The following is a 14,607-nucleotide window of genomic DNA, read 5'->3' as shown; positions in this document are numbered from 1 at the left end:
CTTTCCTTTAGTTTCAAAGTCTTAAAAAACTCGCAATGTAGGGGTCTCAATAGTAAGAGGACATAACTGTCTCCAGTAATTAGTATTCGTGCATATCCTGCTTTGTTTTTCAGTCGACAAAGCTTGTCTCTCTTCACACCCATCTTCCAAATGATCGCCACAGCATTGGGAAGGAACATGGCTTGGTACAGCCCCCCACTCCATGGTCTGATCACAAACAGATCGGGTGAGCTGTCAGTCCAGGTTGGAAGTAACGTTCGAAAGCACTAAAAATCTGACTTTGGAACGAGAAGACCGTGTTTTTTTAAACGAGTAAACGATAAAATAATATACTGCCTGCAAGACTATGTCAAGTTCAAGTTCAAATTCAAGTTTATTGTCATTATACTCATATACAGGTATATGGTATAACGAAATGCTATTTAGCTAGCTCTCGGACATAAGTAGTACAAAGAAAAAAACACAGAGACAGAGACAACAGCCGATGTGCAAAAAACATCAACAGGCAGTGTGCAAAACAACAAAAAGGTAACAGGTTATGTGCAAAAACATGCATCAAAAGAATGAAATAAAGGGATAGAAATGATGGGGAGTGAGCTTTTGACATGTATGGTAGAGATAGATTTTCAATGTGTGTTTGGGTTTTTGGTAAGAAAGAAGGCACTGTGAGGTTCAGATCATAGGTGATAGTTGAGGTGAGAGTGAGAGAGGCTGGGAGTTTAACAGTTTGATAGTGCGGGGGATAAAAACTGTTTCTGAGTCTGGTAGTCCGGACCCGAATGCTCCGGTACCGTTTTCCATGTCATGCTAAACGTCACAAATTGTGTTCGTCCAGTCGTATCAATCGTCCTAAAATTACGGAAAATCGGATGCGACTGGTGCAATCACTACCCATTTCTTCAGGATAGTCGAGTGGTTTAAAACAGCGAATTCACAGATTCGTGTCTTTTAAGCTTTGTGTTTCGCTCTCCAAATAGAGGCACGGGTTCAAATCCCACTCCCGACAATCAGGCGTTTTACCCTGTCTTTTTTACCTGCCTTTACACTGTTTCAGTCTTGTTGTGCTCGCTGACAATCACAGTACGAGGGAAACGGAGAAACTGCTTAGCGGAAAGAAAAAAGCTTCGTAAACAGGTGAATGTGATTAGCAGCAGTAAGGTATGCATTCAAATGTTTAAGGCTGATTTATAAAAGCAGCAGCAGAAAGGTGCAGCCTTTGTAAGAATTCGCGGGTTTTTATGCTGCTTGGACTTCTTTCAAACCTATGAAGTGACCCCCGTTTTATTTTCATTTTCAAACTTCAGAACCGAATAACGAAAAGGTTTCATGTGTGACAGCATTCCGTTGCAAATACCGTTTCCACGATGTATTCAGCGACGGGAATGAAATGTTTTAGTGCTGGCTCAAATGCGAGGAATTTCAGAAAAACCCGGAAAAGCAACGCTTGCAGTAAATGACAAATTTAAAGCGTGTAGTTAGCATGAACAGAACAACGCAATGCTCTGTAAAAACGATCTGAAGCCGCAATTACTCTTTTATCTCGGGCAGTTCATTCCGATACGATGTTTCCGCAGGATAAATGAAATGCCGAACTCCAAACATGTTGTTGCCATTATTATTACTCCTGCTGCTGTAGTTTTAAGCTTTAATCAGTGGGTATGTAATGTTGTAAAGGGGCTGGACTACTTTGTTCAGTCCAAATTCCATTATGTGAATTTATGCTTTTTTAATATAAGCATAAACAATACAATGCGTGCTCAAAAACTGTTACTTATTAGCTTAAGAAGCGGCAGTGTTTTGACAAAGTGTGGTATTCGAACAGAAAATGCTGAAGTGTTTAATACTTGCTTGTGAGCAGATCTCCCTCGATTTAGACAAACTCTTGTTCGGCCGATGATTTCAGATCAAAATCTGAATCAAGTGGAAAGAAAGCTGAATTACGCTGGGTACTGGGTATCACTGTTACGCCATCAGGTCATGCTAGGAGGATTGGGGGGATCAAATTGACACAGAGGGACCCAATGTGGGGGCTGAACCCACAGTTCTGAGATTAAGAGATTCATGCTTTATGGACTGCGCCTACATTATATAACTCTTGTGCTACAGCAGTAATGTTTCTGGGTGTGGATGAACATGACATAATAGGCTGACAGCAGGAACACGTGGCCCACAGGCAGTGACAGTATCACTATCACATTTGGCTGCAGTATATTGTGTTGAGAGCAGCAATAACTTTCCTGCAGAGATGGGAGTGCCTTTAATACAGCTCTTTCAATCGGACAGAGTAACAGGAACTGACCTAAAGTTTCGGCTGTGGATCCATCTCCACATGGGGGAAAGAGACAGTAAAATAGCGATGAAGAAACAGAAAGATTTGTGCTCGCTGCAAAGTAGGAAAGAGGTGGTCAGACACATAAAACAGCTTGGTGATAATTTGCAGCGACAGTTTTATGTTATTTAGTACACGGATTTCTCTCCATGTTCCTTAAGATGTGTAATTTGTATGTTGGTTGTACAGTATGAGAACAGTTTTAAAGTCCTGTCAATTGACAGTGGAGAGCTAGCTGGTGCACATCTTCAAGAAGACTCTCTTTAAGGCGATTACAAGTTTCTCGAACAAATTTGTGTCATATTTTTAAAATAGTTTAGCTAATGAGCAACGAGAGTATAACTGAATTCTCCCACCCTCCATTCGAAGATAAAACGCCATAAGCGAGTCTAAGTTTCCTTGAAGCTACTGATGTTCGCCATTATTGGACATTCTCGGATATTGACTAAGGAGCTCAATTTTTACTTGTTGTAGTTCAACATGTGCAAAACATTCGATCCCCTGCAAATATCGGCAAGGTCAGTGATATTCTCAACAATTTGTGCCATTGCAATTCGTGCAATTCGTGCCATACTTTTTCGAAATGTATTCTGACATGCCAGGATCAGGGGGTCATATTTAAAAAACTGGTGCCTTAAAATGTCTTGTACTTCAGGATTTTGATAGTCTGTTACGTGTCTTTCACACGTCGGTGACAGAACTGTGAGACATTTTCATAATCGGGGGGGAGGCCGTAGAAATAAGCAGAAAGTGCAATCACTTTTTCCCAGTGTAAGTCCGTGTTATGGTGAGTTTTTAAAATTGGTTTGCGATTTTCTGAAATATATTCCATACAAAAATATAGTTTGGACAGTCGCTATTTGGATATTCCCTTTCAGTGAAGATGTCTACAGTTTTCCAGCCGGATTAGTACTGATCGAAGAGACCCATCTACAGGCGAAAGGCGACATAACATCACAGCAGCAGCATTTAAGGTGGGACGAAAAACACGCATAAGAAGCTGGCGAATAAGAAGCCAACTTCAGCCTCGTAGCAGACCCTGGGAGGCACGCTCAAAATAATCATCTTTCCCAGTACTTCAGAGTCTTATTTAGATCGCTTCACTGCAATTTTATTTGATTGATTGGAGATGTGAAGCCATCGAGCCTGAACTGCGCTTCACATTGAAAATTGAAGCCATTTCTCATGTTCTCTCAGTGTCGGGGAAGCAATTGCGTGTAAAGGAGGCGACTTGAAAATGAAACGTGTAATCACCTTACAGAGGGTCTTCACGACGGGGTGCGTCAGCTAGTTCTCCATTATTGTCACTTTACTGGACGTCTGAAGAAACCTATCTACAACGAAAATACAAACTGCACAGTTTAAGGCACATGAAGAGAAATCCGTGTGCCGATTGACTCAAAAATGTCGCTACAAACAATCTACCAGGCTGATTTACTTGTCCGACCACCTCCCTCCGTCTCCCTTTGCTGTTAGCACAATTCTTTCAGTTTCTTTTCTTGTATTCTCCTTGCTATTTCAGTGTTCCCCATGTATAGATGGATCCACAATCGAAACCGTTTTCACCCTGTGTTTCTGCAGCGTCAGTCTGTATGAGGAGCACACTTCGCACAGCTCCAGTGGCGCAATCGGTCAGCGCGCGGTACTTATACAGCAGTGCACAGCGAAGTTATGCCGAGGTTGTGAGTTCGAGCCTCACCTGGAGCAGCGTCTTTAGCTACTGAAAGCAACTGTCAAGTTGAGATATTATTAGGTATCTGATGGAGATAAATTAACATCAAACGAAGAAGTAAAGGTTTACTTCGAGTCACAATCAAATAAGGCTCCACAGCTGAAACATTGTGTTTCCTTCTCTTTTCAGCATGGAATAAACCTTGACTTTTTCCTTTGAAGCCCATGCATTCTGACGCAGCTCCCTACTTAAATTACCATCAGCTGTGTACCTCCAGCTGACCTGTACACAAATATATGAGAGAGGTCTACTGAGACGAGAGGAGCACTGAAGACTTGGAAAAAGCTCTCGCATTAGACTCTGTGTTTTTGTTGTTCCACAGATTTGTTTTTAATGTTCTTTTTCTTTTGAAGTTGTTGCATTTGTTTTTTTTTTTTTGTAGTTGTTAGACTACTACAGGGATTTACCTAGGTTCCTGGAAGACTTCTTGTTTTGTGTTTGTTGTGTTTTCGGGTTACAATTTTTTTTTCTATTTATAGGACCCCACGCATTACTATGGGAGTAGATAACTTTAGTTCTTACATTGTACCTGAAATTACCACATAAACTACTACTCTGTTTCCCTTTTTTTAAAAGGCACAAGTGAAGTTTGTTTTTCCTTGCTGCTGATTGGTAGCTACAATGGGTCAATTGCAATAAACCCATATACAATAAACTCCACTGAAATTTGTCAGCAGCTCTGTACTAAACCTGTTCTCAATTGCAACAAACCTAAAATAACAGCTGCTGCCCGTTAGATGTTACTGCATTAGGAGTCTAGCTTAAACCACCTCTTCATAGGTTTTAAGCTACTTAGTAGCGGACTAAGCAGAACAATCGATCACATTAGAACTGTCTTGAATGTAATGGAAATAATGTACTCATTAAGTAACAAGCTTATGCACCACTTGCTTGAAAATTATTATTATATTTAACTAAAATTGCTTTCCAGACACCACAAATATTCACAATGAATGTTATCATTACATGTATTTACTAATAAAAGTGTTATTTATTAATAATTAAGTTCCATGTATATTTTTATTAGTAGCTGTATTACAAGTAATGCATATACAGTCTTTATTATAGTTAGTTTTCAGTTATCCTGGGGAGGGAAGAGAATGGAAATTAAGGAAATAAAAATTTAAAGGGCTTTTAAGTCTTCAATGTGTTCTGTCATAGCTGTGTGTTGTCATATCTGGGTGTTAGTTTAGTATATTTGTTGTATTATTTATTGTGATTTAACACTACACTTGTGTTTCTCAGGAGAAAGCAGTAAGATTTTGTTTTATTTGAGGGTACAGAAAATTGTATTGTATGGCCAAATGTAAGGTTACGTTAAGAAAGCATTATTGTTACCTTTTGCAACGTTATTTATTTAAGATGGTTCTTCAGAATAGTGTCCCTTACGTATCTGTGACTGTGGTCCAACAATAACGGTGCTGAAATAGCCGTAATGTGTGGGAGGAAGATGGAGATGGAACAGGAGGCTTATTCAGTCAATAGAAAGGTTGTGTAGGACTGAACACACTACGGTTATGGTACTGGGTTTAAGAGCATTACGATCCTACAGTCTCCTGATCCGTAATCAGATGCGTTATCCAATGTACCACTGGCCCTTGTACCGCATTCCTCAAGTGCACCACTGTGAGCTTGCGCCGCTACAATAATACATCGCCCCAGTCCAAATTTTCTCAATTAGGTGCACGTTTTCTATGTGTATTTAGTTAATAAGTCTTTCATTTTGTCTGTTTTAAAAATTGCATCTCTTTAAAACAGACAAACGAGTTTATGTGTTGTGCTGAAATTCACACATGAGAGCATTCAAACGAAAGAAATCACAGAAAAGATATCGCGCTTAAAAAAAAATCAGAGTGGAGACGCTGGTGATAGAAAACAGAGCTTCATACGATGCATGAGATGCTTTACCTCTGAACTATACTTGGCTCTTTAATCGTGTTAGGAAGAGTGTATAGTCAACAGTGTACATTTTAAAAATCAAAGCAAGATAATGAGACACGAATTGAATTTGGAACACGAGCCTCTCCTTCATTGTTTAATGAGCTTTTGATGAACATCTAAGTGAAAGACAAATTCACTATTTTCACTTTGTGATTAAAAAACACTTTTATCACACGTTAAGCACTCCTGATGGTGTCGAATAGTTCTCTTTTCTACCCTCATCATTTTTGAGGATCCCCAGCTAAAATATCTTTTTAAACTACAACAAAATTGCAATATTTTGAAAACTATTTAAGTTTACATAGTCACATTCCCAGTGATATTGACTTAGGCGCTCAACTATTAACTTCTTGTAGTTTGACTTTAGCCAAAAGTTTGAAATCTCTGCAACTATCAGGATGCTTAAGGACATCCAAAGAAACCCCATCACATTTAGGGGAGACGGTGTTGAGGTCCGATTAATTTGAAATGCGTCTCTGGGGACTTTTGATTTACCAACGTTATGTTTAACTGAAGGATACGCTGACTGACTGTGCCATAAAAACTAACGCACATCACCTTTTTTCTACATTCACAGGTTTTTGGCTAAAGACAAAAAAATCGTTTTTGTTTCCTTGCCAGCTGGCAGTAATTCCTCTGCACTGACAAAACAGATGAGTATGTTATCTTTCGCAATTTGTATGGATTTTTTTAAAAACAAGTTGTTCCAAAAATTAAATGAACACTTCGATTAAATTAAATGTAGAAGCATGTTGCTTTCCATAATGATAAACTGTGTGGCAAGACAGGCACCACTGAGACTCAACCCCAGGATCTCCTGTTTACTAGGCAGGCACTTTAACCAACTAAGCCACAGCATTCTCTTAGCCTAGTGTTAATCCCGCATCAGCAGGGTCAGCTTGTCGGCACGCCTGTCTCCATTTGGTGGTTTGAGCTGATGTTGCCATGACGTTGCCATTAAATGCGACCGAGAATACTCCAACCGGCGCGCCGCTACGCCTGCCGTCGGAGAACTAAGCCATGGCACTGGCATCAGATATCCCTTTTACAGCCACTTGGACACATCTCAATTGCTCTGAGACACCTGCATTCAGTGTGCGCTGAGCCTGCTCGCTGAGCAAGTGACGAGAAATGGCTTATGTCCAAGGAGCTCAATATGCTTTTTATGTTCAATGGGGTGTCCACTACAGCTAACACTGAAGCGCAGCACAGGCTCTGTGGTTTGACATCTCACAAGGTAAATGTTGAAATTGTAGGTGGAAGAGGAAAATTACCCTTGAGTATGGGGAAAGAGGCAACTCATGTCCGGAGGGGGCTGAAGTGTGTATGGAGGTGGCCTAGTGGTTAAGGCAATCTCCTCTTAATACATGATACTCTGCACAAGTAGGTTTGAACCCCATTCTCCTCGAGGAAGGGCTTTGACACATTTTGACCTTTTTAAACTTTGTGTGCTTTCGTTTTGTTTCTTCGCTCCTGTACTACAGCAGTAATATTTCTATAGGTGTATGATCATGGTAGGCTGACAGCAGGAACACGTGGCCCACAAGCAGTGACAATATCAGAGGTGTCTGCAGTGTGTTGGTTTGTAAGTAACGATAAAATAACTTGACATGGAAGCAGGTGTGCCTGCATTAATACAGCTCCATCGAGAGGAAAAAGTAACACAAGAACCGACATAAATTCAACAGCACGTTTCTGCAGCTGAAAACGGAACCTACTCCACGTGATGATTGAGCTCACAACCTCGGTATAACTCCACTATAAAAGCACCACAACCTGACCAATTGCGCTAATGGAGCAGCACAGCACAGTAGCACATTTTCCTCAGTGCACTCAAACAGTGCTTCTTCCCTAGCCTACCAGCTTCAAGACTTTTTTAAATTGATCAAAGACTCATTGGAAAAGGTTTGTTGATGGGTCAGGTGGGAATCACACCCAGATTCACTGCTTGCAAGGCAGCTATGTTCATCATTATACCCAGGACTGGCGCCAGGGGAATGATCTGTAGGGGGGGGGGGTCTGAAATCCTGAGGGGGGTAGTGATATTTCGGTTTAAACGGAGCCATTGCAACCATCCAAGTGAATTCTCGCAAGCATGCCACTGATTAGTATTTCATGTTAGAAGATAACGACAAGCAATCTGGTATTTAGTGATGAAGAACAGTTCCACGTTCATCAGAACTCACGTGATTATTTTTGCCTGGAGCATCAACCATATGTGTTCATTTTTGCAACAACATCAACGGTAACGAGGTTCTGAATCATTAAGAAATCATTGTAAAACCAACAGAAAGTACAAACTTCTATAACTACAGTCCTTGTTATATAACGATTGTAAGTATAAGGATAAACTACTGCAAGGCATTGGTCCACCTGAGCAAATAAGGTCATAATAATGTTGACACCCCAAAACATAGACACTATGTAACGTGCTGTTCCTGGACAGATAGCCCTCCTGCACATCAAACAGTCTGATGTAGTAACTGTGAATTCGGGGTTAGTGTAGTTATCTGACCATTGACAAAGTACAACTATTTTTTACGGCTCAAGTTAAGTAAGTGAAAGTGTTCAAAAACTTTTTATCCAAACCTTTTATCCAAAACTGAGGGGGGTGGGACTGTTCAGTTGAGGGGGCAATTTTGGCATGCCAGTAACATTTTGACAAAACGTCCAAGAGTTACGAAAACACTTACTTTGTGTATAAAGTATATTGTGTACACACTGTAAGTTCAGAACGTGAGAAATACTGCTCAATATGGGATCCTGTCCAGGAATATCAGGGCTGTAAGGGGGTCAGATCTATAGATGTAGTAAACTCATTAGTGGAGACAGTGTGTCTGCTCTCTGTGTGAGAGCCGGACAGGAAAAATAATCTGTGGTCTGGGAAGAAGAGACCCTCGTTGGAAGAGCGGCGCTTCTCACAGGAGAGAATGAAAAAAATATATTTTTCTCCTTGGGGGAATTAAAAGCACTTATGGGGAGTGGTGTGATGGTAGTGCATCTGATACCACATCAAAAGGTTGTGTGTTCAAATCATGTTGAGATCGGATGATGTATGTTCAGGTTCAGCTGGTGCCGAACCCAGGAATTAGACCTTGCAGTTTGGTTTTATCTGTACACCACGTAGATAATCTAAATGAAATAACAGAGCAGTACAGGACACGCATTCAGGAAATTACACAGCAAGTCATTTTGAACATGACAAGAGAAAAGGCACACTGCACATCCGTGAAACATCACGTCCAACTTTAGAGACAGTTACATCACAGAATGGAAGTTTCAGGCCCCTTTTTCATTACAGGTTCAAACTAACCTGAAAGTTACAGAGTTTTAGGTCACTTTTGTATTCAAATGTGTCTGAAGCCTATAAATATAATTTGCCCTTTTTTAAATTGTGGATGAAATCCAATCCCATGTACCAAGACCTTACAGTATATTCATGTTAATTAAAATGACTAATGCTATTGGACATTAGCTGGTGCTTTTTGTAACGATTTGCTATTTCATGCTGGAAAGAAGGAAACCCGACCAACGTTTGCTTTCAGGTGCGGTTCATTCACATAATGGACTTCTATTTCTGAGTAGCCTGATTTAAAAACACACGAACCCGGTAGAAATCGAACCTCCAATCTCATGATGCAAAATCAGACGCATTATCCATGAAACCACTGGCCAATCATGTAACTGATTTGCACCATGGTGAGTTCAGCACTGCAACTAGTAATTACTAGTAATAGTAATAATCCCATCCTAAATTTCTAAGTGAGAAACGTGTTTTCTACATTTTTATCAGTTTTAAAATATCATCTCTTTAATACAGACAAAGGGTTTGTGTGTCACTTTGAAATTCTGATTGATTTAGAATTCAAAGAAAAAGATGTTTTCTTCAACAACGCAGTGCAATTATGACATCTTTCACTCTACTTCTCTCTTGTAGTAAAGCAGACCTTGCAGTGTGAGCATTTACTCTAGTAAATTAGGTCATGTATCATGTTAAATCACTTCTTCAAAACAAAACATTTCCTGGTGCACGTTTTCTCCATGAAAAAAATACATTTTTCCCTTACATGATTTCTCTTGTAAGTGTCGCAAAAAAACTCCATCGCCCTTGGGAGATGTCAAGCTCATCGGATATGAAAAGTGCCCAATAAAAGCAATTTTTTTTCATTTATCTTAGCGTCGGGGCTGCTATTGTGTGTAGAGGAGGCAACTTGCTCAGCCAGCAGACTCACCGCTTACTGAATACAGGTATGTTTTGAGTGTCATGCTGATCGTCTTATAAATGTAAAAGAAACTTTTAAAGCTGATAAAGTTTTCCATTGTAATTTGCATGTAGCTACAACGTCCCTGGAAGAGAGATTTTATCAGTTGCACGTAATCAGTATTTTTTACTTTTTTTTTAGTACTGGAAATATATATTTTTAAATTTTTCTAAAGAAGATCTCAAGAAGTATTGCCAGGACCTACCTTTAGCACTCAATAGCGATATTAATGGAGTAGAAATGTAAGGTAAATTGGTGATCTGAGCCAAAATAGTCCTTACACGCCTCCTGGAACAGTGTTCGTATTCATAGCAAGTTATATTCTTTTTCAACCCCAAACGTTGCTATTGCATTAAGCTTTGTGTGACCATTAGAGGTTTCGGTAGCTTCTGGAGAGCGCACTTTTCCAAACTGAAACCTATAAGAACATTATTCAAGACGCACCATGTCCCAGAATCATTCATCGGGACTAGGATTAATATCAATGGAAAGTACTTCAAAATAAAAGATTTAACTGAAATATTAAAAGAGTAGGAAAGCATTTAAAGTAGAAAAAAATCAGTTCAGATGATATTTAATTTTTTGAGAAATGGGCACATACATCAGCTCAGTGAGCAGTGCGAGGTGCTCTTCTGGAGATGATGTTAAATTAGTTAAAATCATGTGATAGTTAAAAAAGCTTAATACTTAGTTAAACAGCCAGCACAAATGGTTGCGTTTGTGATTATGTCACTTCTCTACTACAGCAACGTCGGTAAAAGACCCTCTGAAAGCAGTAAAGCTCTGCACAACTGAATTCGTTGCTATTTGGAGAAATCCACAAACTCGTGTTTTTCATGTGCTTTAAAAGACAGCCATACTCACCGACAAAATAAAGATACTGCTGCTGATTTTTTCCAAAGCACAGTTGACCTTTCTGAGCCAATTGATGAAGCTCACCCAATGAATACTATAGCAGAAGGTGGAGGAAAGTGCAACTTTGTAACTATCGCAACCACAGGAACAACTGCAAGAAGTAGAATCAATTTCCCATCGAATGGTGGTGTTGTTTGAGGTACGCGATGTGAACGTGTGCAGAGAATCCCACAATCTCTTCAAAACTTGGACAAAGTATTTCTGATAGAGCGCTGTGCGCAAAGATTGAATAAGCTTTGCTCCTGCCAATGATTCTGCGTGAAAAAGCACAGCATTCAAGTTTCACAGACAAATGCACCATGCCTACTGTAGCGGCGAGGCTTATTAATAAGAAAGAATTAAGTGTTCTGAGCCTTCCCAAATGAGGCCCCATTTCTCTGTTCATCTCTGTGGTGCAGCCACAGAGAAACTATTCATGCAGGCTGATTTAAGGTTCCTGATAAGGACAGCTCCCAAAGGGGGATGCACTTAGCTAAGCCTGGCTATCATGATCAATGGTCATCCATTGGTGCCTATCTGTCTAGGGAGTGCCAGTTGGACATCTGGACTGCATTCCTAAGTGTCAGGAGTAAGTGACTCATATCTCACCTTGATCAACCAATCAGGGGCTGGTAGGGCCGAGTAACCCACGTGGGACTCTGATGCCCATGGAACTTTCAGCCAATCAACGAGCTGAAGTTCCTCCAGGTAAAAACAGGCAACACAGAGATTCAGGGAGATTCAGTGAGATCAGTAAGATTCTGGAGAGGATTCTGTGGACTGTTCTAAAGGGAATTCAAAGGAGAATTCCAGGGCAGGACGGCCCAGGAGCAGAAGGCTCCCAAGGGCAGGACATTCTCGCAGCGTGCCTCCTGACCATCCTGAGACTCAGCCCGGACAACCACGGAACGGCCAGTGTGTCCGAGTGCCAGAACTTTCCTTTGTTCTTAGAGTCTAGAGTGGAGGTTGCCAGAGAGTAACCAGCAGCAGGCCTCGTGAACAGGTCGGAACTGTGGACAGCTGAATCACTATTCAGAACTAGCTCTTCATCAGGAACGAACCGGTCCTCTTCCTGACTTTCTGGGACCCACAGTCATCTTTTCTCCTGTGCACAAACTTTGCTAGTTAAAGCCAACAGTGAGCATCAGCAGTGCACCGTCACAAGCCGCACAGCACAGCCTGGCACCGAGCCAGAGAGCGCGGATTGGACAGCAACAGCCTGCAACTGTTTCTTTGTGCCCGCAGGAGATCTGAATCCCCAGAAATTGGATGAGTATTCAACTTCACTGCATTACAGCTTGAGAATTCAATTGTTATCCAAACCAGTTGATATCAATTTAATTCCTAAGAGTTATGTACTTGTTTTGAGTATCTAATGTAGAAGTTGTAACCAAGTTCACTTTACGAAACAGTCTTAATGAATGATATACTGAACGTATGTCCTCTTGATATGTGTAACACTTTGTAACTGATTGAATATATATCTTTTGTATTCTGATAACCCTCTCGATAAGATCTGTTAGGTTTACATGCATATTCTATGTATTAATAAATGTATCCTCGTGTATTAGCACCTGTGTGTGTGCGTTGTTTGAGTTATGTCGCATGGTTGGACTCTAAAGCCATCAAAAGAATCAACTTTGTGATTTACTGCTACAATTAATAATTGTCTCAGTAAATGCCCAAACCCTACAGAACTGGTGCCTTCAGAGAGCCACTACAGTTACATATTTGGCGTCCCTGAACGGCCGGTTTTTCTTACACTACAGAACCAATTTTAAAAACAATTGCGGCACACTACGATTCACACTGACTCAAAAGTGATCACGGCAGATGTTGTTCCCTGCATAATGCTGAAGGGACCAAAGAGCATTGCTGATGCTTTTTTATGCCTTGATGTTAAGCTGACAAAGACTATCTTGAAACACCTAGTTCAGTCTCTCGACAGACTGCCAAGCAAAGCTTTTACCCATTGACGTCGCAATAGAAGGAAGGTCTTAACCCACCAACACTTAGCAGCGGCAAGATTCAAACCTAACCCAGTGAAGAAAATGGAGCACAAACCCAGCACTTAGACCACCCAGCCACACTCCTTACACCTTACTCTTTTGGAGAAAGTCGGGTGGGTTCAGCTCTTGTTGTGCGACGCGTGGAAATGACTGCATCTTCGTTTTCCGAGATGTTTCCTATCACATCTTTGTCAGCTCTGAATATAGTGCTTCTTTGGAGCAGGCTTCAGACCTTTTATTTTATTTATAAAGGAGGGCCATTCAGAAACATGTAATTCCTGTTTTAGAAATGCTTTGGGCGGTGTGTTTTATATAATGCACAAACAGTATTCTGATTGTATACTGTAGACCTGTGTAGCAATCATACTGGACGTGACTGGGATTCTGAAATGTTTCTTGAAAAGGTATTCAGGGCTGCTTGAATCTATAATAAAAAAGTGACCCGAAACTTCCTACCTTCCAATCACTGATGTAGCTCTCCCTAAACCTGTATGTGATGTTTTGCAGATGTGCAATGTGCCTTTACTCCTGTATTAAAACTGACCTCTGTTGTTGGGCGGAGTTGAAGGAGAACTAACTGCACAGAAAAAGTACGTAACGATAAAATATTTCTGCGCGTGAAACACATCAATCTTCAGCATTTCTAAAATTTTTAATTGAATTGACAAAGAAATCCTCTCCTTAAACTTCGAAAAGGATTATCTGTTGAGCCAGCAGGCGTAACACTGCAGTTGCCCGTTTCTCACAGGTGGTTGAAGTTGTGGATAACATTTAGCAGGTTTGGCACCATGGCTTAGCTGGTTAAGCCGCCTCACTAAAAACCAGGAGACCCTGGGTGTGAATCCCAGTGGTATCTATTCGTAGACAACAGGCCACTCATTGTCAATATTTATGGAGCTTAATTTAAAGACAACGGGAGAAGCATGAGTTACAGCTTTCTGTAGCTGTTTTATATAGCGATGTATTGGTTGGCTCTGTGGCGCAATGGAGAGCGCATTGGACTTCTAGGCTTTGATAGAATGAAGTCATTCAAAGGTTGTGGGTTTGAGTCCCACCAGAGTCATGTATCATTTTGATTCAACCTTTCAAAATCCTCTAGGGATTAGTGTTGATCAAGTCAAATAAAGGACTTCTTAAGAGTCCACAGTTGAAAATGAACCAGCAGCCACAAGAAAGAAATTAGCACTGGACTGTGATCACATTACTCCTGTCCTGGACTCCTTGCACTGGCTTCCTGTCAACTTCAAAATCCTCATGCTCACCTATAAGGCTCTCCATGGCTTGACACCACAGTACCTGTCTGGGTTATCGCCCTACTCCCCACCTCACAACCTTGCTCTTCTAATTCTGGTCTCCTATCTGTCCCCCAGTCCATCTACACTCTATGGGTGACAGGGCCTTCTCCTGTTTTGCACCAAAGCTCTGGATCTTTATTCCCAA

The 14,607-nt window shown here is 40.8% G+C and overlaps 2 non-coding genes across 2 annotated transcripts; both read left to right on the top strand.

The window, feature by feature from the left end:
• Positions 1-3,942: 3,942 nt before the first annotated feature.
• Positions 3,943-4,036, top strand: trnai-uau (transfer RNA isoleucine (anticodon UAU)). Its single transcript has 2 exons — positions 3,943-3,980; positions 4,001-4,036. It is a non-coding gene; the product is annotated as a tRNA-Ile (tRNA).
• Positions 4,037-14,137: 10,101 nt separating this feature from the next.
• On the top strand, positions 14,138-14,230 carry trnar-ucu (transfer RNA arginine (anticodon UCU)). The gene is made up of 2 exons: positions 14,138-14,174; positions 14,195-14,230. It is a non-coding gene; the product is annotated as a tRNA-Arg (tRNA).
• The last annotated feature ends 377 nt before the right edge of the window (positions 14,231-14,607 follow it).

Source organism: Lepisosteus oculatus, chromosome 14, assembly GCF_040954835.1.
Source record: "Lepisosteus oculatus isolate fLepOcu1 chromosome 14, fLepOcu1.hap2, whole genome shotgun sequence".
NCBI lineage: Eukaryota > Metazoa > Chordata > Actinopteri > Semionotiformes > Lepisosteidae > Lepisosteus > Lepisosteus oculatus.
The sequence above is the reverse complement of the archived record's forward strand: the minus strand, read 5'-3'. Positions and strand labels throughout refer to the sequence as shown.